The sequence below is a fragment of the Rattus rattus genome, chromosome 1 (assembly GCF_011064425.1).
Source record: "Rattus rattus isolate New Zealand chromosome 1, Rrattus_CSIRO_v1, whole genome shotgun sequence".
NCBI classification, from domain to species: Eukaryota; Metazoa; Chordata; class Mammalia; order Rodentia; family Muridae; genus Rattus; species Rattus rattus.
In genome coordinates, this window is record NC_046154.1 from 130109105 (window position 1) to 130115259 (window position 6155).

Below are 6155 nucleotides of genomic sequence, written 5' to 3' on the forward strand. Positions count from 1 at the left end.
AGGCACACCTTTCTTTTCCGTGGGGGCTTTGTTTTTCCCACCTCTGAAAACAACTGGCTAAAGGTGGAACTCCCAGGTATTTCCACAAACACATTGAAACACAGACATGAATAATGAATGACTGGTGTGGTACATGTTTCTTTTCTCACCATGATATGCTTGCTGCAAGGACACTGGAGGCCTAAAGTCATCTACCTCCCAAGCCTGGCTGTCCCTCTCATTCCCACACTGGTAAGTTCTTGACTTCTGCTGTAACATTGTCTTAAAGACAATGAGCATTTCTATCTCACTGGCCAATCTGCAGAAACATTCCTTTCTGGTTCTTCATTAGGAAGAAGAATGAGGTATACTGGTTAAAGTAAAGTCACTTTCAGAATTTTTTTTTAAAGACCTATTTAGTTTTAGAATTAAAAACAAAACAAAACAAAACTATGCCATAAATATTCTGGTTTAATTCTAGATGGCCTTTTTTTGCTTCTTCTTCTGCTTGCTCCAGAAACACCTTTCCTTATACTTCTCTCTTGCATGTGTTGTTCACAATAATACAGAGAAAATAAATGGAATAGAAGAGAAAACCAGGTATTTACTGTTTCTAGTTGTCACTTTTGCTCAGCACTACAGGCTAGGGAGCATGGTATCTTATAGGAGCTCTGCCTGGTTGACAGTTTAGGTATTTTCTAGGAGTCAGAGGAATAAACAGCTTCTCAGTTAAAACAAAAGTGATAGTTGTTTATTCTACAATACATTTTGTTAGTTTATTTGCCCAGTTTTCCGGCACTGAAATCTCCACAAATGCAGTCATGACTTCTGTCTTGCTCATTCATGCATTCTCACTGCCTAACAAGGGCCATGTAACACTCATTTGCAGATGAGAGAGGAATGACAACAGTTAATTTTTATAGAACAACATTTTTGTGTCAGTGGCAGTTATGAGAACATGGTTTACCTGCAAGGGTTCATTTTGTGTCACCCCTTGGCTCCTAACTCAGTGAAAGGGAGGGGTGCCAAGAGGGTGTTCAGGACTAGGCGTTGAGGGTCAGAGTTGGGACTAGAGTTCAGAAAGGCTGGCTTCATAACTGCTGCTAGCTAAGGAGAGTGCATGTGATAGGGTCAAATAATTTTTTATTGATGGTATTCAAGAGAGAAGAGGGCTCCCTAGGCTCCTCCTGTTATTATGGGGGTCTGGGATGGAATTGTGAGGGAGATGCTCAGTGTTGGGGACTGAGTTGGGATGGGGACTCCTCAGCAACTGAAGGCCTCTCTCTTGCTCTCAGTATCCTTGCTGGGCTGGGGTGGGTGGTCCAGAGTTTCTTATTCCTTGGAGCCCATGTATGCCATGAGGTCCACCACCCTGTTGTTGTAGCCATATTCATTGTCATACCAGGAAATGAACTTTACAAAGTTGTCATTGAGAGCAATGCCAGTCCCAGAATCAAAGGTGGAAGAGTGGGAGTTGCTGTTGAAGTCGCAGGAGACAACCTAGTCCTCAGTGTAGCCCAGGATGCCCTTTAGTGGGCCCTCGGATGCCTGCTTCACCACCTTCTTGATGTCATCATACTTGGCAGGTTTCTCCAGGTGGCATGTCAGATCCACAATGGATACATTGGGGACAGGAACATGGAAGGCCATGCCAGTGAGTTTCCATTCAGCTCTGAGATGACCTTGCCCACAGCCTTAGCAGCACCAGTGGATGCAGGGATGATGTTCTGGGCTGCCCCACGGCCATCATGCCACAGCTTTCCAGAGGGGCCATCCACAGTCTTCTGAGTGGCAGTGATGGTGTGGACTGTAGTCATGAGCCCTTCCACGATGCCAAAGTTGTCATGGATGACCTTGGCCAGGGGGGCTAAGCAGTTGGTGGTGCAGGATGCATTGCTGACAATCTTGAGGGGTTGTCATATTTCTCATGGTTCTCACCCATCACAAACTTGGGGGCATCAGCTGAAGGGGCAGAGATGATGACCCTTTTGGCCACACCCTTCAAGTGAGCCCCAGCTTTCTCCATGGTGGTGAAGATGCCAGTAGACTCCACGACATACTCAGTACCAGTGTCACCCCATTTGATGTTAGCAGGATCTCGCTCCTGGAAGATGGTGATGGACTTCCCTGTTGATGACAAGCTTCCCATTCTCAGCCTTGACTGTGCCGTTGAACTTGCCATGGGTAGAGTCATATTGGAACATGTAGGCCATGTAGTTGAGGTCAATGAAGGGGTCACTGATGACAACTATCTCCACTTTGCCAACGGCAGAGCAGAAGGCAACCCTGGTTACCAGGAGCCCGATATGTCCAAATCCGTTCATACAATGACCTTCACCATCTTGTCTACTGGACAAGGATGACGCTGCAGGAGAAGATGCAGCTCTCTCTGGAACAGGGAGGAGCAGAGAGACACATAATGTGTTTTTTACTGTGTACTTTCACACGGTCATTCTTTGGCACCAGGTATGGTAGGGGTGTTACTGGGGTGGAGTTGGTTCTATACTGATTGAGCAATTCTCTGGATCATCTAACTCTTCTGATGCCAACTCTTTGGAGATAGTATAAATCTACACAGACCTTCTCCTAGTTTGAACAGGTATGGCCTGAAATGTTCTCTGACTGACTGAGTACAGAGTCTGCATCTCTCCCTCTAATTGAACTTACTTCTTAGAATGCCTCATGAAATTCAGGGACATAATTTTCTTCCATTTACCAGTTTCATATGAAGAACCTTTTACCAGAAGTATAGATAGACAGCTACATGGGAACTGAAGAGATACACAATGACATATATGTAGGAAGGAGTGGGAGGATACATACCATCTCTGGTTATTATGGTGTAGATACGAAATATTCCTTCAAAAGGCTCATGTGAGAGGCTTGGTCCAGCTAACAACATTGAGGAGCAACTACATGACATTGTTAGTTTCACCAATGGATTAGTTCATTTGTAAGTTCATAATTGAATGGGATATAAGAGAATGGGTCCTAGTAGCAGAAAGCAGGTCAATAGGGAAATGCCTTTGAAGGTTAAATCCTTTTTCTGTTTATCTTCTGTTCTGTTCTCCTCTCTTCTCCTTTTAGTTCTCCCCATCTCTGCTACAAGGAAAGGAACAATCTTCTCTATCAAGCTGTGGTGGTTTGAATATTCTTGGCCCAGGGAGTAGCACTATTAGGAGGTGTGGTCTTGTTGGAGGAAGTGTGTCACTGTGGGTGGGCAATGAGACCTTCCTCCTAACTGTGTGGGAAGCTGTCTTCTCCTAGTAGCCTTACAGATCAAGATGCAGAACTCTCAGCTTCTCCTGTACCATGCCTGCCTAGACACTGCCATGCTTCTGCCTTGATGATAATGGATTGAACTTCTAAACTTTTAAGCATGCCCCAATGAGATGTTGCCCTTATAAGACTTGCTTTAGTCATGGTATCTGTTCACAGCAATAAAACCCTAAGACACATGCAATCTTGTTAATAGATATTCTGTATTGCTCAGAACACAAACATCAGAGTCAGCTGACCTTTGACTGAACCCTCTGAAACCGTGAACTAAAAGTGTTATTTATCCATTGAAAGTATGCCTCCTGGTTATAATGTTGCAGAATTAGGAACCTCCCAGGTGTGCATCTCTGTGCAGACCCCTCTGGACACTATCTGTAGTTTTTAAGGCCTTTATGACAGTTAAAATGCACTCTCACAAAATTTCAAATAAGCAACTTACTTTGAGACAATTTTATTTTTGCCCTTTTTATGTAATTGACTTTATTTCCTTTTCTTGTCTAATTATTCTAAATAAGACTTCCAAAATTATGGTCAAAAGAATTTAGAAGAACGGAATTTTTAAACCAACCCCCCTTTAAAAAATCTGCTTATTATCTGTTTCCTTTTATTTTATTTCTGTCCTTCCTTTCTGAATCTCTCTAGCCTAAGAGTTTTAAATCATGAAAGGAAAACAGCTTTTGTGTTTCTACCATTCATTTACTGAAATTATCATAACTTTTTGTCTTCCATTCTGTTGGTAGGATATATCATGTTGCTTGATTTGACCATATTGAACTAACCTTGCATCCCTGTTGTTCTTGGTATCTGTTTTATTTATTCTTTATTAACATATATTACAATAATAATACTTGTTTCCTGTTATTTTGTTCTTAGAGGTAATTATGTTTGTGTGGCTCTCTTCTTTGGGTTTGTTTCAAAGAAGGTTACTTTCTTGCTTTTTCTAGCATGTAGTTTCCCTCCTTGTGTTGGAGTTTTCCATCTATTATCCTTTGTATGGTGGATTTATGGAAATATATTGTGTAAATTTGGTTTTATCAAGGAATATCTTGGTTTCTCCATCTATGTTAATTGCCAGTTTTGTTGGATATGGTAGCTTGGGCTGACATTTGTGTTCTCTTAGCGTCTATATGACAAATGCCCAGGATCTTCAGGCTTTCATAGTCTCTGTTGAGAAGTCTGGTGTAATTCTGATAGGTCTGCCTGTACATGTTACTTTATCTTTCTCTTTTACTGCTTTTAGTATTCTTTTTTTGTGTGCATTTGGTGTTTTGACTGTTATGTGATGGCAGGAGTTTCTTTTCTGGTCCAATCTATTTGGAGATCTGTAGGCTTCTTGTATGTTTATGGGCATCTTTTTCTTTAGGTTAGGGAAGTTTTCTTCTATAATATTGTTAAAGATATTTTTTGTCCTGTTAAATTGGGAATCTTCATGCCCTTCTATACCTATTATCCTTATGTTTGATCTTCTTATTGTGTCCTGAATTTCCTGGATGTTTTGGGTTAGAAAGTTACTGTGGTTTACATTTTCTTTGATGGTTGTGTCAATGTTTTCAATGGTATCTTCTGCCCCTGAGATTCTCTCTTCTATCTCTTGTATTCTGTTGGTGATGCTCGTGTCTATGACTTCTAATCTCTTTCCTAGGTTTTTAGATCCTGGATGGTTTTGTTTTCAATTTCTTCATCTGTTTGGTTGTGTTTTCCTATAATTCTTTAAGCAATTTTTGTGTTTCCTCTTTAAGGGCTTCTACTTGTTTACCTGTGTTGTCCTGAATTTCTTTAAGGAATTATTTCTGTCCTTAAAATCCTCTATCATCATCATGAGATGTGATTTTAAATCCAAATCTTGCTTTTCTGGTATGTTGGGATATCCAATATTTGCTTTGGTGGGAGAACTGGTCTCTGATGATGCCAAGTAGACTTGATTTCTGTTGCTTAGGTTCTTGCCTTTGTCTCTAGCCATCTGCTTATCTCTTTTGTTATCTGGTCTTGCTGTCTCTAACAGTGCCTTGAAGTCCTGTAAGCCTGTGTGTCAGCACTCCTGGAGGTCAGCCTTCTCCCAGCAGGATCTGGGTACAGAGAGCTCTGTCACATTGTCTGCTCAGGGTGTAGATAGAAACAGGAAGGATCCTGTCCCTTACTGCTCCTTGGTTCCTGTGTCCAGAGGACTCCAATCAGGTTCCTCTTGGGCCAATAATGTGAGCAGAAATAATGGTCTCCCATGTGCTCTCAGGATTATCTGCACTTCTGATATTCCAGCTCTCTTGCCCCCGGGATCTGGATACAGAGAGCTGTGTCACAAAGTTAGCACTGGGTGCAAGCAGAAACCAGAAGGATCCTGTCCCAGACTGCTCCTAGGCTCCTGTGTCCTGAGGGCTCTAGGTGGGTCCCTTGGAGCAGAAGTGGTGGTAGTCTTCCATCTGCTCTCAGGTGTGCAAGTGCTCCTGGAGACTGGATTTCAGCTCTGGGTGAAAACCAGGAGGATTCTGTTGCATTCTGCTCTTAGGTTCATATGTCCAGAGGGTTCCTGGCGGGTTCCTCTTGAGCTAGGAATATGAGCAGAAGTGGTGGTCTCCCTTTGCTCTCAGGATTGTCTGCACTTTTTGAGAGTCCAGTTCTCCCCAATAGGATCTGGGTACAGAGAATATCATCCTGTGTGAGGTAACTCAATCACAGAAAAACACACATGGTTTGCACTCATTGATAGATGGATATTAGCCCAAATGCTCGAATTACTCTAGATGCACAGAACATATGAAACTCAAGAAGGATGACCAAAATGCAAATGCTTCACTACTTCTTTAGAAGGGGAACAAGAACACTCTTGGGGGGGGGGAATGGGGAGGCAAAGTTTAGAACAGAGGCAGAAGGAACACCCATTCAGAGCCTGCCCCACATGT

General features: G+C 42.4%; 1 pseudogene; it reads right to left on the bottom strand.

The window, feature by feature from the left end:
• Positions 1-1300: 1300 nt before the first annotated feature.
• LOC116889300 lies at positions 1301-2303 on the bottom strand (annotated as a pseudogene).
• Positions 2304-6155: the final 3852 nt, after the last annotated feature.